Source organism: Muscardinus avellanarius, assembly GCF_963383645.1.
Source record: "Muscardinus avellanarius genome assembly, chromosome: 3".
Taxonomy (NCBI): Eukaryota; Metazoa; Chordata; class Mammalia; order Rodentia; family Gliridae; genus Muscardinus; species Muscardinus avellanarius.
Window position 1 is genome coordinate 30,529,465 of NC_137788.1, and position 17,131 is coordinate 30,546,595.

Consider the following 17,131-nt stretch of genomic DNA (forward strand, 5'->3'; position numbering starts at 1 on the left):
TGTTCCTCTAAGGCAACTCACTTTTTATTTGTACTTGAATGCCCAGAGTCCCTGCATATCCACTCCTAGGTACCCCACATCTCTGCAGAAGTTCCCCATAGACAGCTCCACATTCCCTGGCCTACTCAATTGCAGACTTTAGCATCCAGAATTTCCAACTATGTTTGGATTACATGTGTCCCTTTTGGGCAGGGCATCATTTGAGTCTGGGACCATGGGGTCCCCATGAGAGCTCTGTGTCTGGGGAAAACAGCCTTCCTCCCTAACCCCCCACCTCCTCTCTGCCCCCACACCCAGCGAGGTTGAGAATGACTGACACAAGCAGGAAAGATATGGAAACTTGCCTCCTGAATGATCTCACTAATGGTAAATTGATGGGATTGAATACATTCGAGTCGGAAATGATCCAAATATATGCTAATGAAGCTGAATATGCATTATTTAGACTAAAACAAACTAACTGCGAGTCAGGAAATAAAGTAGGTGAATTATTAGTTTGGCAACTCAAAGAATCGGAAAACTCAAGCACCGTTCCAAAGACTGGCAGAGGCAGGCAGGAAAATGTGGTTAATGAATTCTAAACCAATTAACCGCAAATTGATGGCGCGCTGGAAGACTCGCCGCCCCCGACTCCCTCAGATTGCTTTCTGAAAATTTAAAAAGAAAACGCTGTTGTCATGCACTCTTCTTGTTTTCCTTTCCTAAACGTGTTCTGAAAACTTGGGTCTCAGGGAAAAAGAAAGAAAGACAAAAAAGACAACTACAAACAGATTCCAGAGACAGGGAATGGGGCTATTTTGGCCACAGGGTGGGATAAATAATGTAAAGAGGAACTTCTCCACTCTCCTTTGTCAAAGGGAATCATCCTCTCACACTGAAAAGACTAAAGCAAGCCTCGATGGAAAGGAACCCACGCCTGAGATGGGTGAAGAAAATAAAAGAATATGTGTCACCAGGTCCCAGGTAGAACAAGCCCTTCAGCTAGAGAAATCCAAACCCAGGGCACACAAAGGGGGTCTGGAGGGAGGGAGCTCATGAGCTCCAGGTGACTGAGTCGTCTCGTCATGGGAACAGGCTGGGAAACAGGAGATTTTTTTTTTTTTTTTTTGCAAAGGTAGTGTTAATAAATCCCAAGGCATCTAAGGACAATCAAAGAAAAAAAAAAATCTCAGGTTCAATTCTGGAAAGGTTATGGTTTTCCAGAAGGTACAAAAAGCAAGGAGAGATCAGCTGGAGCTAGCCTGGTTCCACCAGGAACGAGAGCTTGGCTGAAAAGACACCTTTGTTTCCAAATGTTGTCCTGATCTGGCTAGAGAAAAAAGCCCTGTTCACCCCCACCCCAGCCGGCCCACCCCTACCCCCACCCCAGCTTCATTTCCCTCTGGAGGAGTTAACGCCATCAACTGTGCAAATGTTCGCTTGTTTATTGTCTTCTCTTACTGGAATGTTCAGCCCCGTGGGAAGAGGAAACGTGTATATTTTGTCCTGGATGGAGTGTGCCTGGCCCATGGCCGGGCTTCAATAAATAATCTGCCGGGTGGGTGAGTGAAGGAATAGAGCATCCAACTTCCATCTTATTTCCCTTTCTGACAGAATATTGGATGGGAAGATGCAGGGCATTCTGTGAATTCAGCAGATCCGGGTTGTAGGAGGGCATTTGACAACGTTTCTTATGATGATACTGCAGAAAAGATGAAGAGCAAGGAGCCGGGGGCAGGAACAGGTGAGGATTTATGGTCCCAGGTGGGGCTGCGTGGTCCCAGGTGATCCGCGGGAATGCCAGGGAGGCGGGTGGGCTGTTTGTGATCCTGTCCTGTTCACCACTTTCCTTGTTGGTTTAGCTCAGCTCCAGAAGACGGGGCTTCAGTTTGGGGCAGATGATAAAGCCAGAGAGAGTGCTGTGAGTCAGGATTGGAAACGCTCAATGGGCTGGAACAATGGACTGCCTACATAGATGGACCATCCCTGGGATAAGTGGAAGACCCGTCTTTGGAGCACAGAACAGGATGGGAAGATGCAGCTCAGGGACATGCTCTTAGGGGATCATCCACCCTATTCATGGAAGAGGGGGATACAGACAGAGGTGGTTTCTTGCTCCACTCTGCTAGCAAGGATGGATGGGTTTCAAGGCCCCTCAAATTTGATGGGAGAAAGAGATAGCCATTTACTTCAAGGTGAGCATTTCAGATATCACAGACTTCTTGGCTGAGTCGATTGTGACTCAGTGGGACCCAAATTTTGGTGGAGAAAAATGACCCCAGAGACACGCCTTACTCCCTCACCCCGTCCACAATGGGGGTGGGGGCAGGGAGACGTGCAGAGCAGAGATGACTGAGGCCAAGTTCCTGCCCCAGGGTAGTTGACAATCCTGTTGAAGAAACCAGCCAAACTCAAAGAGAAAAAGAAAAGAAACTAGCTCCCGGGAAACAGCCCTTCCAATTGTGATCACCTCGGGTTTATAATGAACAATCAGATGTCACATCAGTTCATAACAACACAGGGATCACTCTATCTATTAACTAACCCAGTTGGAGGAAAATGCCCTTCTGTAGTCAGCCTGGAGGGCCTTCAGATAAGTGCTGGCCAGGTTTCATTGAGTGGTCTCTGTGGGACACCTCGGCTCTGCTCACATAATCGGCTGGCGTGCATGCACACATTCTTCAAGAAGCATTCTCTTAAAGATTCGGCAGGTGCCCAGCTCTGTGTCATGCACTGAAGGAGGCTGGTGAACAAGATCTAGTCTTTGCCTTTTAAATGCTCATGGACTAGCAGGAGAGCACATGCACACAATTTCTATGTCCATACAATCTGCAACTGAAGAAGAGGTGGCGGAGAGATGCCAGGCAGGGGCTGGGGCTGGGGGATGGGGCAGGAAGACGTGAGTGCCCTTGCTCATCTAGAAATGATGGCACTGCCCCTTGGGTCTGGTGAGGCTGGCTCTAACGCGGACCAGGCAGAGGGAGAGGAGAGGAGAGAAAGAGAAAGAGAAAGCGGGGTACAAACCGGATTTCATTCCCTGCAAAGAGCATGGCGGTGTTTTTTTTTTTTTTTTTTTTTTTTTTTTTTTTTTTTTTTGCTAAATCCAGCATCCCTGAAACCCAGGGTTGAATTGAGGACCAAGTAGCAGGGGTCTGTAATGATTAAATGGCACGACCTTGACCTGCTGTTACCAGGGGAGCAGTCAAAGGTGTCAGCCAAGGAGTCCATGGTGCTGGGTTTCCTTCATTGGAGAAATGCGTTTTCAGCCTGGACTGACTCTCAAAGTTCTTCCCTCTCCTGCTCCTCCCCACCCCAGGTCAGTCACAACCCAGAAGGACTCCCAGGTCCACATCATCCTCCAACAGCAGTGTCTGTGTCACCCCCGGGCCTCACCTCCTTTAGGACAGGGACCCTCTGGCTTCAGGCTGTGTTCTGGATGGAGCTATAGTTCTTTTGCTAAGTCCAACTGCAGGATGACACCACTAGGTTGGGGGTCAGTGACAGGCCCAAGCTCAGCCACTGAGGCTTTTCCAGACAGGAGACTGAGAGAGACATGCTGTCTCCCGACATGAAACCACAACACATGAAAGCCAGGAGTTTGCTCAGGCTATGATTTGGCCTCATGGAGAAGCCAACTTGAAAGAATAAAGCTGATTCACAAGGAACAGCAGGACTCATGAGCCAAAGGAGAAGAGAGGGAGAAAGGAGAGAGAGAGAAGAGAGAGAAAGAGATAAAGAGAAAAAAGGAGGAAGAGGAGGATGGAGGAGAGGGAGGAGGAGGGGAAGAGGGGGAGAAGGAGGAAGTGTGTCTGTGTTCAGTCCTTGGCTCTGGCTGCCCTACGGCTAAGCCAACCCTGACCTTCTGCTGTATGAGTCAGTGAGCATCACTGGGATGTCAGCGACCTGATATGAGGTCTCTAGTGTTTGCAATCAAAGCCTCATGTCCTTTCTACACACAATAAACAGATGCAGAGGGTGAAAGCTGATCATGCACTCCCAGAGGGAACCAGGGAAGAAGCTCTGTCCCCAAGGGTTGAGAACATCCCATGATCAGAGAAGAAGCCTTGCCCCCTGAGGGCTGTATGGAGAGAACCCTGCCCTGGACCTTTCAGGGCCCTGAGCCATAGAGAACCCAGCTGACGTGAGGCTGTCCCATGAGGTGGGACTAGAACTGCGTGGAGAAGAGGGAAGGGGGCCCAGACGTGCAAAGCTGAGCACACAGAGCTATCACGAGCCCCTCAAGCAAGAAGCAGCAAAACTGAGTGTTACAAACCCACTGTTGCTGCAAATAGTTGGTGTCCTTAATGCTTCTTTTTTTAAGTTTGTTGGAAGAAAATTATCAAGTCATTATCAAAAACCTGTTGGCATCTTTATGAAGTTTTAAGTCAGGGTGCCCCCAGGCTCACCTCATCCCCAAACCTACCTTAGGAATCACAACTGTGATTGCACACCCAGGTGAGAACAGACAGGAGGGGGCACTGGAGGCAGACTTAGACTACATGGCTCCGCTAAAATGGTCCCTGGACCCTCCTGACAGCCATCCCCACCATACCTGATAAGTGTCTACAAATGAGGGCTCTCGGTGACCCCTCAAAACCACACCCCTTTTATCAAGTGTCTATTGGTTCTAGGCGCTGTTCTTAGAGCTGGGTACAGAGCCATGAATAAGACAGACGAGGTCTCTGTCCTCAGGGACTCACATGACAGGCAAGGGCACAAGCAATAAGCAAGTAAACAAATAAAGGAGCAAGGCAATTACAGACTGTAATAAGTACAGAAGATACTTTCATATTCAACATCTCATGAAGAGGAAGCGCAGGCCCGGGGAGGGCAAGTGATTGCCTACGGAGCAGCCCCAGGGGATGGAACCCAGCCCCCAACTCCAGCTGCTTCTCCATCTCCATTCTGTGGCCCTGGGAGCCCTAGGCATGCCCTGTGGCTCTATCCATAAATGTCCAATGCTCTTTGAAGCAAGTCTGTGGAGGATGCCCTCTCTGTCTATGTCTCTGTTGCATCCAGCAGGTGATTAGGGTAATAGCATGTCCCGCTTCATAGGGACCATCTTAGCTGATACCTCTTGTCAAAGAGTAATTATTAATAGGACCTACTTTCACTTACAGATGTCCATGTTTGGAAGAAAAGTTACATGGTGACCACATTCATAGGGTACCCACATCCCTGGATCCCTAGAGCATCTTGATACCAGAATGGAATGTTTGGCATCTTTTCCAAATGTTGCAGAACACCAGGAGTCCTGCTGTATTCTACCCTAGAAGACCTGGAGACTTGCCTCCTTGGATGCTGCCTGCTAGCTGAGGGGCTGTGCAAAAAACAAGATGTCACCACACATCTACCTGGTCCCCTTCTACCCCCAGCTGTGGCTTTGCCCTGCCCATTAACCCTGCCAAGAATTTCTCTGAAAGACAGTGCTGCTGTTCACTGTCTTAGATGCTCCTATAGAGAATCAGCCACGTTGGCATAAAGTAGCATCAGTTTGCTTACTTGAAGGGGAAAGACAACACTCTTGAGTGACCTGTATCTTGAAAAGAAGACTGGCTCCTAGTTCGACCTGAAACTCCATGATGGGCACTGTTTGTATTGGGTCCCTAGTTGGTATACTCTTGATTTCCTGAATCCTTGCCCTGCTGAGTGTCTAGCTCCTTGGGTCTCTGTCCAATGGGCTGGCAGCCCTGTTTGCCCTAGAAATGACAGATGTGGCACAGACACAGGTCTCATCTAATAGAACGATCAGTATGGACTCTAAGGATCCCACCACTGGAACTAGGAGCCAGGTGGTCTGAGGAGACAAGCCCTGAGCATCTCGATACCTGTACATACCCACCCTGAACAAAAAGCACCTCCCCCAGAGCCCAGCCAGCACAGCTGGGCGGTAGCAGGCGGCCTCTTCATGCAAATTAAATAAAACAACCTTTTTATCTGTTGGCTGATTCCCTCTTTTGAAGAAATCAACTACAAATTCATTTTTCGGGAGAAGCAATTATGATGATGGATGGAATGTCAGGGAAAGGAATCAAACAGAAGTCTAGAGGCGCTGGCTGGCAGGGGGCGGCGCTTCCTGGCGCAGGGGCTGGGGACAGTCGCTTTTAGCTTCTATCCTGGCAGGCTTCTGCCCCCTCCTCCTCCCAGTGTGGATGCAGGTGGGACCTTCCCCCCATGGCCAGTGGTCTACCTTGGCTCTGTAAGAGGAGGTCAGGGAACGCACGGTAAGAGGTGCAGCATGCACTCAATAAATCATGAGAGCTTACTGCAGGGCACTTGATAGGCTTTAGCACATTAAAACTCCACAACTGACCAGCAAAACAGAGGCGGCTTTACCCATTCCACAGGTGGAGAAACCATCCAGTGTCATGAGCAAGCTCACACAGCTCAAAAGCGAGCAGAATCAGGACCCAACTTGATTCCACCTCGAGACGATTCCCTCTAAGAAAGTGGGGTCTCGCTCAGAGCCCCAGACACCAGCTAGCCCACTGTCCCCCACCCCATTCATCCACACATTTCCTCTCCTCCTCCCCCTCCTCCCTCATCCTCCTCTTTTTTGTGGTACTGTGGGTTGAATGTAGGGTGTTCTACCATTGAACTATATTCCTAACCCATTTTATTTTATTTTATTTTACTTTGAAACAAGGTCTTGCTGAGTTGCTGAGACTCTTGATAAATTGCTGAGATTGGCTTCAAACCCGCAATACTCTTGTCTAACCTCCCAAGTATTATAATTACAGGTGAGGCCACCCTGCCTGGCTATCTCCAGCCCTTTTTATTTCTTATTTTGAAGCAGGGTTTCAGTAAGTTGCCATGCTGGCCTTGAACCTTTGGTCCTCCTGTTTCAGCTTCCCAAATACCAGGATTATGGTGTGTACCACCCCATCTATTTCTGGTTTGCAGAAGGGGAATGGGAGGCTAACCCTAGGTCAAGGGACTTCATTAAAGTAATCCACCCACTTATTCAACCGGTAATAATATACAGGTCAGTCACTCTTCGAGGATAAAAGCGTTCCTAGTTCACAGTCAAGGGCTTCTACCATCTAGTCTGGGGTTAGGAGGTTTAGAGAACGGGAAAATCTCGTTGGCCTGACACCTTGGAGGCCAGCTCCCTGTGCAGTCTCAGTTCCTCATCAAGTAGCTCTCTGATGGGGAGGAGGATGCTGGAGGGACTCACATGAGCCCTCTGGTGCCCAAGAGACAGGAACCCCTGGCGCTCAGGCAAGGGCTGGGCTGGTGGCAGCGTCTGCCAGCCTGTCAGTTCTGGGGAAATCCTTCACAGAGATGGGTCTAGGCTTCGACTTCAAAGACTCCTGCGGTAAAGACCTGCTAATTGTTTGAAACACATTTTCAGTGAAGTGTGAATTCTCTCCCTCTCTCTAAACCTCCTGTGAATTCCAGGAGAGCTACACTGGCAGGAGCCAGGGCCCTACTCCCTTGCCTGCAGCTGTGGAAGAGACTGGGGGCTCAGGAGCCAAGCCTACCCAGTGGTCCACTCCATCCCAGGAGAGCTGAGGTGATACCCTGGGAGCCCTGACCCTGGGGAGGGAGGGACCACTCTGCTGATGGAACTGAACCCTGAGGGCTTAGAGGCTGAGGCTTTGGGGCTCATTGCAGTCTCCACCCCAGGTGATAATGGGCTACAAGGTTATTTACAGCTAACAATTACATGAAGGTGACTCCTTGGCAGGCACTGTCCCAAGTGCTGTACATGATATATAATGTATATGTCACTCATTGGAACCCTCACAGCAACCCACGATGTAGGGACGCTCCTTTGACAGATAAGAACCATGGGGTATGGGGAATTTAAGTAACTTGCCCAAGGTCACACTCCTCCAAGCTGGGACTACACTACACCCTGACATCCTGCAGTCTGTGTGTGCTTGGGGCGCTGCAGATGGAGTCTCAGGACATCAAACACAAAAGGTAGCAAATGGCTGCAGCTCTTCCTCTTTTCCCCACGCCAGGGTCTGGCCCAGAGGTCAGGCAAGTCAGAGAAACTGAGGACCACTCAGAGGAAAGAAGGAAGCACTGACATGGCACAGATTTGGAAGCAAATTTTCACAAGCCAGGTGAGCAGGGTAGGAAAGCAGCCTTCCTCTGACCCTGTGTCCCCATCTGTAGGAGGGAAGTGACGGGTCCTGCCGTTGAGGCTGTCTTCAGGAGCTGAGCTAACCAGGCAGAGCATGGCCCTGAGAGCAAGTATGGCCTTAAATTTTGTGCCCAAGGCACCTCATTAGTGTCTTCTTGGTCCTAGCCCTGGAGATAATTACCCATTAAGAATCTGGACAAGAAAATTCCTGGCAAGTGTAGAAAATGAATGAGCAAATGAATAAACAAAAAAATTGAATAAATAGCTGACTTAATGGTAGTGGGCTATCTTGCATTCATTCATTCATTCATTGATCTTCCAAAGCCCTGTGAGTACAAGTCACTAAGGTGCTAGTGACTGCCCTCAAGAACTTACAGTCGAGGGAAGCTAGAGGTGACCCATGTCTGCCCTGTATGGCCAGGCCCCAGGGAGGGAGAGCTGGTCTGTTCCAGACATCAGCCCCACCCTGTCTCTCCTGCCAACTATCTGGCTGCAGCTGAAGGCTTGTCTCCCAGACAGTGACCTCAACCTGGCCTGAGGTCGCAACAGTGCTTAAGGAGGTGGGTTCCTGCCCCTCAGCACCTTCTCCCCAGGCTCAGGGTCCTGTATCTCTCAGAGGGCCATCTGCCTGTAATGCCCATGGCTGGTCTATACAGGACCGTGGGGGGTGTCCTTAAAGATCTGCAGCTGACTCTATAAATCCCATGGCACAGGGAGAGGAGAGGAAATAAAGAGGGAGTGAAGGGAGGAGAGGAAGGGGAGAAGATTCCAGAGTGGGCAGAGAGAAGGAGGGGGCTGGAGAAGGGAAGGTGCTCTCAGGTTCGAAGGAGCCAGAAGGCTGCTGTGCGGGAAGTCTCCTTTTCTACAGCTCTGGCTTCTGCTGCAGCTGCTTCTCTGTGACTTGAGTGTAGTGGTTAGGAGCACAGGTTATAAAATCAGAGATGTGAGTCATTTATGGCCCACAGCCCCCCCCCCCAGGTGGGCTGCTCTTATTTTCAGCCAGGTACTGTCTGCAGCGCATTCAGCCCAGGTCTGGCAGAGGATGCCAAAAGAACCTAGCAAAGAGTAGCTGCTGCCATCTTTATGTTACAGCCATTAGCAACAACTGCACTGACCCTGGTGCCCTCTCCAAACAGAAGTGCCAGCTGATGAGCTGGGGGTGTACACAGTGAGGTTCCCCCAGCCACTCCGGCCCCACCCCCTGGCTGCCAGCCACGCTGTTCATTAAGCAAATGGCCTTCGGTGGCCAATGGTCAGCGGAGCACAAGGGTGGCCGCCTCTCTCAAACAGGCCTCATCAAAGGCTGACGCTGAGCTCATTTAAAGATCTAAGTGGAACATATTTTTCCTGATGTGGCAGTTTGAATCGACCTGTATTGTCTCCAAATAAACAGTGGAGTCACAGCAATTAGTTTTCTGGACAAAGCTCCCGCTTCGGGTAGAAGGGGCAGGGGAGTCGAGAGGGGGTGCTGGGGAGTGGGACGATGGGACTGGGTTGCTGGAGGGGGCTTGAGCCAGTCTCGAAGACCCAGCCTGGGCCCTTTCCTCAGGCAGGGATGGGCTCTCAGACCTCTGGGTTCCCGCCAGGGAATGGAAAAATCCAAGTGTCAATCACAGACCTTCAGAACTGGCAGGGGCTTGCGACATTATTTAGACTGATCCTGGAACATCATTTAGCCTGATCCTTCAAGCGGCATATAGGAGGACAGTGGAGATCTGCTAGAGAATACAGATGACTCAAAATTCTCCATCAAGGCAGAGGCACACACACCCTGAGCCTCCGGATTCAGGTACCAAAAGGTAACTCCCAGCACATGGAGGCTTTGAAGGTATACAAATCTGATGTGGCCAATCTCCTTTAATCAGCACACTGTCCCCAAGAAGACGGAATTACTAGTCTTCAAAGTTCAGGAAACTGAAGCTCACAGATGTTGGCTGACTTGCCCAAGGTCACACAGCTATTGTAGACTGGCCTTGATATCCTGCTCTCCCCAACCCACCCCTGCCATGAGAATGGGTGTCTGTTTCCATGTACCCGTGAGGATGAAGAAAGTCCTGCTGTACTCCAGAGAGACCCAACTTCTGGGGCACCTGGTTTTCCCAGGGCAACAAACTCCTGACTGCCAAGAAGTCTCCTGAGGCAGAGTCCTCTGCCCAAGATGAATTAAGGGACAGGTGAATGCCTGACAGAAGCGGGAGGAGACATAGGACTTTGAGAAGCTGCCTGGTGAGGGAGTGCCACCAGGATGCAGGCTGGGTCCGTGGCCAGTAGGGAGCCCAGGTGTCAGGGGCTCCTCCTTTCATGCTGAGGCCCAGGCCAGGAATAGGAGCAAGATCTCTACCCACAGCCTACCTGGCGAGCCCTGACACTGGGGCCTGTGCCCCAAGAGAACAGATGAAACTCCTGCCCTTGCCTTGAGGGGACACAGGCGTGTGACGGGCCCCGCCCATCAGCCAGTAAGTCCGAGAGCTAAGATGGCGCTGAGCGGAAATCTTCCCCAGAGCACTTAGGTGGTAAACAGCTTTCAGGAAGTGACGACAAGAGCATGAGATACACGGGAACACCGCATGCCATAGGGCAACAGCCAATGGACTGGCTGTTGCCATGAGTTGTGCACGTGAACAGTCTGCTGATTGGCTGTTGGGCTCTATATAAGGGGAAGATTTCTGGGGGGAGAGAGAGAGAAGAGAAGATTTACGGGAAGAAGATTTGCGGAAACTGTACAAGAACCTGGGGTAATAAAACTGCTTGAGGAAGATCGTGTAAGAGTCGTCACTGCGCGCGACAAGTGGTTGGCCCGTACGGGGACCTTCGCTTTGATCAGAACCTCGGCAGTCCAGGGCAGCCGGCTGGTAAGTACTCCTTGACTCCGAAAAGGGAGGAGGAGGCTCCGTTTACGGAGGGTTATTTTCCCCGATCAAAGGGGGCTCCATTAAGGAGGATATTTAGTAAATAAGGCTCGCGGATAAGCGAGGCTCGCGGAAAAGCGAGGAACAGCGCTGTATTTTCCCCGATCAAAGGGGGCTCCATTAAGGAGGATATTTTTTAGTGTAAGTAAGTTAGAGAATCGGGCTGGTCCTGATTCGACAAGATGGGAAATAGTCCATCTCACCCATTGCATAAAGCATTGAAAGCTTTGTTGAAAAGTAGAGGCCTAAAGCTTAGGGACAAGACAATACAAGATTTTCTCGAACAAATAGATAGGGTAGCGCCATGGTTTACAGTATCAGGGAATCTTTCTTTAGCAAGCTGGGATAAATTGGGAAGAGACGTAGAACGCGCCGAAGAACAAGGTATTGTCACAGGAGGGACTCGGCCGCTTTGTCGGCTGATTCGTGCCTGTTTGGAAGAAAGGCGCTTTAGAAAATTTGTGCAGGAGGGCCAGGCAGCTTTAGACGGTGTAAAAGAGGAACGTTCAACTTCCTCTAAAGTGGCCAGTGAGGAGGATTCAGAGTCAGAGGGGGAGGATGAATCTGAGGAGGAATTAGAGGCCATTTGTAAACAAGTGAAAGCTTTTGAACTGATTAAAGAGGAAATTTCGCCTCCTCCGTATAACCCTTCTGCGCCCAGAGCAGGAGAAGGTGTCTCTTTTAGTAGTCAGATGTGGAGAGATGCGGGAATTTTTTTAGCAAATCAAGCTTTCCCAGTTTTCCAGCTGCAGGAGGGGGGAAATCGTTATCATGAGCCTTTGGACTTTAAAATAGTTAAGCATCTCGCAGAGTCAGTTCGCACATATGGGTCGTCAGCTGCTTTCAATATAGCAATAATAGAGAGTTTACATCGCTATGCCATGACCCCAGGAGACTGGCAAAATTTGGTTAGGGCCACCTTAAATCCTGGCCAATATTTGGATTGGAAAGCTTATTATATAGAATATGCCACTGAACAAGCTGCACGTAATCGAGCAGCAGGAAATTCAGCCTGGGATATAGACATGCTGATGGGCCAAGGACGATTTGCTAATCAACAGCTTGGGTATCCACAACAGGTGTATGAACAAATCAACAGACTCGCTACCCAGGCCTGGAAGGCCCTCCCTAACAAAGGAGAGGTATCTGGTAACCTTACAAAGATTACTCAAGGATTGACTGAACCCTTTTCAGACTTCGTTGCCCGTCTAGTAGAGGCTGCGGGAAGAATTTTTGGGGATTCTGACGCGGCCATGCCGCTCATTAAACAATTGGTCTATGAGCAATGCACTAAAGAATGCAGACAGGCCATCACTCCTTACAAACATAAAGGCCTAGAGGTGTGGATGAAGGTGTGCAGGGAACTCGGAGGACCCTTAACCAATTCAGGACTTGCTGCAGCCATTATACAGGCCTCCGGACAACAAAGTAAGAATAGTACCAAAAATGGCAATTGTTTTTCCTGTGGAGCGACAGGACACTTAAAACGAGATTGTCCTAAGTGTAGGGCGTCCCAATCTTATCCTTCTCCTCCTGAGTATTGTCGTCGATGTAGAAAAGGAAGGCATCCTACTTTTGAGTGCCGTTCGGTTAAAGATATCGATGGCAACCCCTTGCCCTATACTGGAAAGCAATCATCAAATACTCAGACAAAAAACGGGAGGGCGGGCCCTCGTTCCCAGGGCCCACAAAAATATGGGAACCCTCAGGTGTATGGGGCCATGGAGACACAGCCACCTCAGTGGCCCAATTTACAGCCTCCGGAACAGTCCGGCGAGCCACTCCAGGTTCGGCAGGATTGGACCTCTGTGCCACCTCCAGGCTGGTATTAACGCCACAAATGGGGGTTCAAATTATTGAAACAGATTTTCAAGGTCCTCTGCCACCTAATTCTGTTGGCTTACTTTTTGGAAGGTCTTCCTCTACCATGAAAGGACTTGTAGTCCATCCGGGGGTTATAGATGAGGATTATACCGGTATTATCAAAGTGATGGTTTCAGCGCCCCGGGGTATCGTTGCCATTTCCCCTGGGGATAGAGTGGCACAGTTACTTTTGCTTCCCAGTCTACATGGTATGTTTCCTTCAGCAGAGGGACGACGCGGTATTGGTGGGTTCGGTTCTTCAGGAAATGAGTTAATATCTCTTGCCTTTGATATGGGAACTCGTCCCTTGATAACCTTGGACGTGGAAGGCAAGCAAATCCTAGGACTTTTAGATACTGGGGCAGATAAAAGTGTCATCGCCTGTAAAGATTGGTCATCTTCATGGCCCACTCAAAAGGCTACCGGAGAACTTAGAGGTTTGGGTTATGCTAAAACCCCTGACCTCAGTGCTAGGGCTTTACATTGGAAAGATCAGGAGGGACATAAGGGGCAGTTTGAACCCTATGTGCTGGAGCTGCCAGTTTCCCTCTGGGGAAGAGATTTATTAGTGGACATGGGATATTCCTTACAAAATACATCTTATTTCCCCCAAGCCCATAATATTCTCCTTCGCCAGGGCTACCACCCTTCCTACGGGCTGGGAAAACACCTCCAGGGACGTAAAAGCCCAATTCCTACTAAAGAAAAGAGTGGTCGCGAGGAACTGGGTTTTGTGCAGTAGCCACTGAGGAGGCAATTCCCATTACCTGGAAGACGGGAGATCCAGTATGGGTTCCTCAGTGGCCTCTCTCCCGTGAAAAGCTTGAAGTAACAAGGAAATTAGTACAAGAGCAATTACAGTTAGGCCATATCCGGCCATCCACCTCTCCTTGGAATACCCCGATTTTTGTGATAAAGAAAAAATCTGGAAAATGGAGGTTATTACACGACCTCCGAGCCATAAATAGCCAAATGCAGATTATGGGGCCAGTCCAACGAGGGCTTCCACTCCTCTCTGCTATTCCGAAGGAGTGGCCACTTATCAGCATAGATATAAAAGATTGTTTTTTCTCCATCCCTTTAAATCCTGCGGATACTCCTCGTTTTGCTTTTACTGTTCCCTCTATTAATCAAGAGGAAATTGACAGTAGATATGAATGGGTGGTCCTCCCACAAGGAATGGCCAATAGCCCTACCCTCTGTCAATTATATGTAAATAGTGCTCTTGAGCCCGTAAAAACCAAATTTCCAGAAATTCGGTGTATTCATTACATGGATGACATTTTGTTAACCACAAAAAATCCCTCCATACTTGAGGAGGCTTATTGTCACCTTGTAAAGATTTTGGAAACTCATCAATTATTCATCGCCTCAGAAAAGGTACAAAGAGGAGAAAATATACACTTTCTTGGCAACATTGTTCTCCCCCATGCAGTCCTGCCTCAAAAATTAATCATCCGCACTGATCAATTAAAAACCCTCAATGATTTCCAAAAACTGTTGGGAGACATTAATTGGGTTCGACCCTTTTTACAAATTCCTAACCATGCCTTGAAACCTTTATATAATCTGCTCGTAGGCAATCCTCAATTAGATTCTCCTCGCGTCCTTACCGATGAGGCCCGCCATGCGTTACAATTAGTAGAACAAGCACTTACGAAAGCGTCTCTCCGTCGAGTGACCCCTGGACAGCCATTATGGGCTTGTATCCTGGCCACTGAAAAACAGCCTACTAGTGTTCTTTGGCAACAAGGACCCCTTCTTTGGATTCACCCCAAAGTCTCCCCTCAAAAGGTAGTTGAATATTATCCCACCAGTGTAGCAAGCCTTGCCCTTAAAGCCATTCAGCAGTGCATCCAACACTTTGGCAGAACGCCCGATAAGCTGGTGGTACCGTACACTGCTCTGCAAGTACAAACGCTGGTAGCCACTATTGATGATTGGGCTATACTTATGTGCTCTTTCAGTGGTGAAATAGACAATCATCTTCCCAAAGATCCATTGTTACATTTTGTTCTGGAACATCCTCTCATTTTCCCATTGGTCACTAAAAACAAACCTGTAGCTAATGCAATTAACATTTTTACTGATGGATCCAAAACTGGTGTGGGGGCCTACCTAATAGAGGGAAGCGATCCTGTTATCATCCAATATTCACATACCTCTCCACAACTGGTTGAATTAAATATTGTTTTAGAAATTTTTAAGAGAGTTTCTTCTCCTTTCAATTTATTATCAGATTCACAATATGTGGTTAATCTGGTTAGATCGCTTGAATGCGCGGGTCAACTCTCTTTACATACTCCTATTCATTCTATGGCTAGCCAAATCCAGATTTATATACATTTAAGAAAGACACCATTCTTTATCCAGCACGTTAGGGCACATACTGGATTACCTGGCCCTATTACATATGGAAATGATCTAGTAGATAAACTCACCAAGATACATATGATTTTTTCTCTTACTCAAATGCAACAGGCACAGGCATTTCACCGTCAATATCATGTAAATTCTAAAACATTACAACAGCGATTTAAAATCCCTCGACATCAGGCTCGGGAAATTGTAAAAACCTGTAATGCCTGTGCCCCTTTTTTACACCCCTCACATGTGGGCATTTGCCCACGAGGCTTGCTCCCTCTACATCTCTGGCAAATGGATGTAACTCACATATCTGAATTTGGAAAATTGAAATATATCCATGTTTCCATAGATACTGTCTCTGGAATTATTCATGCATCTGCTCATGCCGGGGAAAAGGCACATGACGTCGTCAATCATTGCCTTGAGGCCTGGGCAGCATGGAATATGCCTAAAGAAATAAAAACTGATAATGGCCCGGCTTATACTTCCCAAAAATTCACATCTTTTTGTTCACAGATGGGAATAACTCTAAAGCATGGCCTTCCGTACAACCCTCAGGGACAGGGTATTGTGGAACGCGCCCATCGTACTCTTAAAGAATGCTTGATAAAACAAAAAGAGGGAATTGGAACCAATATGAAACCGAAGCAGCGCCTATCCTTAGCCCTTTTTACTTTGAATTTTTTGCAATTAGATGTCAATGGCAAGACTGCTGCCGATCGTCATTTTGCCCCCTCGGGTACGAGCCAGGGTTTCGTGCGTTGGAAGGATGCCCTCACAGGGCAATGGAGGGGACCTGACCCAGTGCTCACATGGGCCAGAGGCTCTGTTTGTGTGTTTCCACAGAACGGCGCCGATCCTGTCTGGGTTCCAGAGCGGCTGACTCGTCTGGTGAAACAAAAGGATGATGAGCCATCGACTGATTCTTTTGGGGACCATGATACTGTGGAATTCCAAGGATAGGAAGTGATCCACAATGGGGGCTTTTGACTGCTTTTTCTTTTCTATTGCCTTTGAGTCATTCTGCTCAAGTTCTTCCCCGCTTAATCCTTTTACCTTTTCCCCTTAAAATTGGCACAGGAGCAAATTCTACTTTTGCAGGTTATAATTTTACTTATTAGAGCCTGACCATGGCCTTTCATTCTAACCTATTTGATCTGTGGCTTCTTTGTGGGATAAATGGCAGTTGCACGGATTTAGCTCCCCTTGTCATGATTAATGATAATGCGTTTATTGCCGCTAATCTTTCTTGCGAGCTTTCTGCATATCCTACAGATAACCGGTCATCGAAATTTGACAATTTGACAAGACGGTTGCGGTTGGAGATCATCAAAACCAATGCTACTCAAGTTGACCCGGTGATGGCCCGCACCTTGATGTCCTGGATCCAACAAGCAGCTCGTCATTTAAAAGAGTGGGCTGGACTGGGTGCTCTTGGTCTTTGTCTGGTCTTACTGTGTATCTTATGTCTCTACTGTCTTAGAAAACTAATCCGTCAGCGCGCTACAGATCAAGTGCTCATAGCTCAGGCATTTGCAGCCATGGAGTTGGGACAATCCCCTCAAATATGGCTTGCGGCGATGGGAAAGTCTTAATGACAGGATGCCAGCTAGGACTGCACTCGGGACCCCGGGAGGGTGCATCCCGAGGAGGGCATGCTCAACTGCATACGGGTTGCCACTGATTCTTGTCCCGTCCCTGGCAAAAGGTGGTGGGCCTAGAAGCCCCTTCCAAACATACAGGGGTTGAGTCCTCTGTCCTCTCCTGTCTGAAAAAACAAAAAAGGGGGAACTGTGACGGGCCCCGCCCATCAGCCAGTAAGTCCGAGAGCTAAGATGGCGCTGAGCGGAAATCTTCCCCAGAGCACTTAGGTGGTAAACAGCTTTCAGGAAGTGACGACAAGAGCATGAGATACACG

The 17,131-nt window shown here is 48.7% G+C and overlaps 1 protein-coding gene across 1 annotated transcript in view; it reads right to left on the bottom strand.

Annotated features, from left to right (window-relative positions):
* The window catches only part of GRIK3 (glutamate ionotropic receptor kainate type subunit 3), a gene marked incomplete at both ends in the record, with an annotated part of 224,976 nt that overhangs the window by 125,914 nt on the left and 81,931 nt on the right, over nt 1-17,131 (bottom strand). The gene's annotated exons all lie outside the window — the stretch shown is intronic.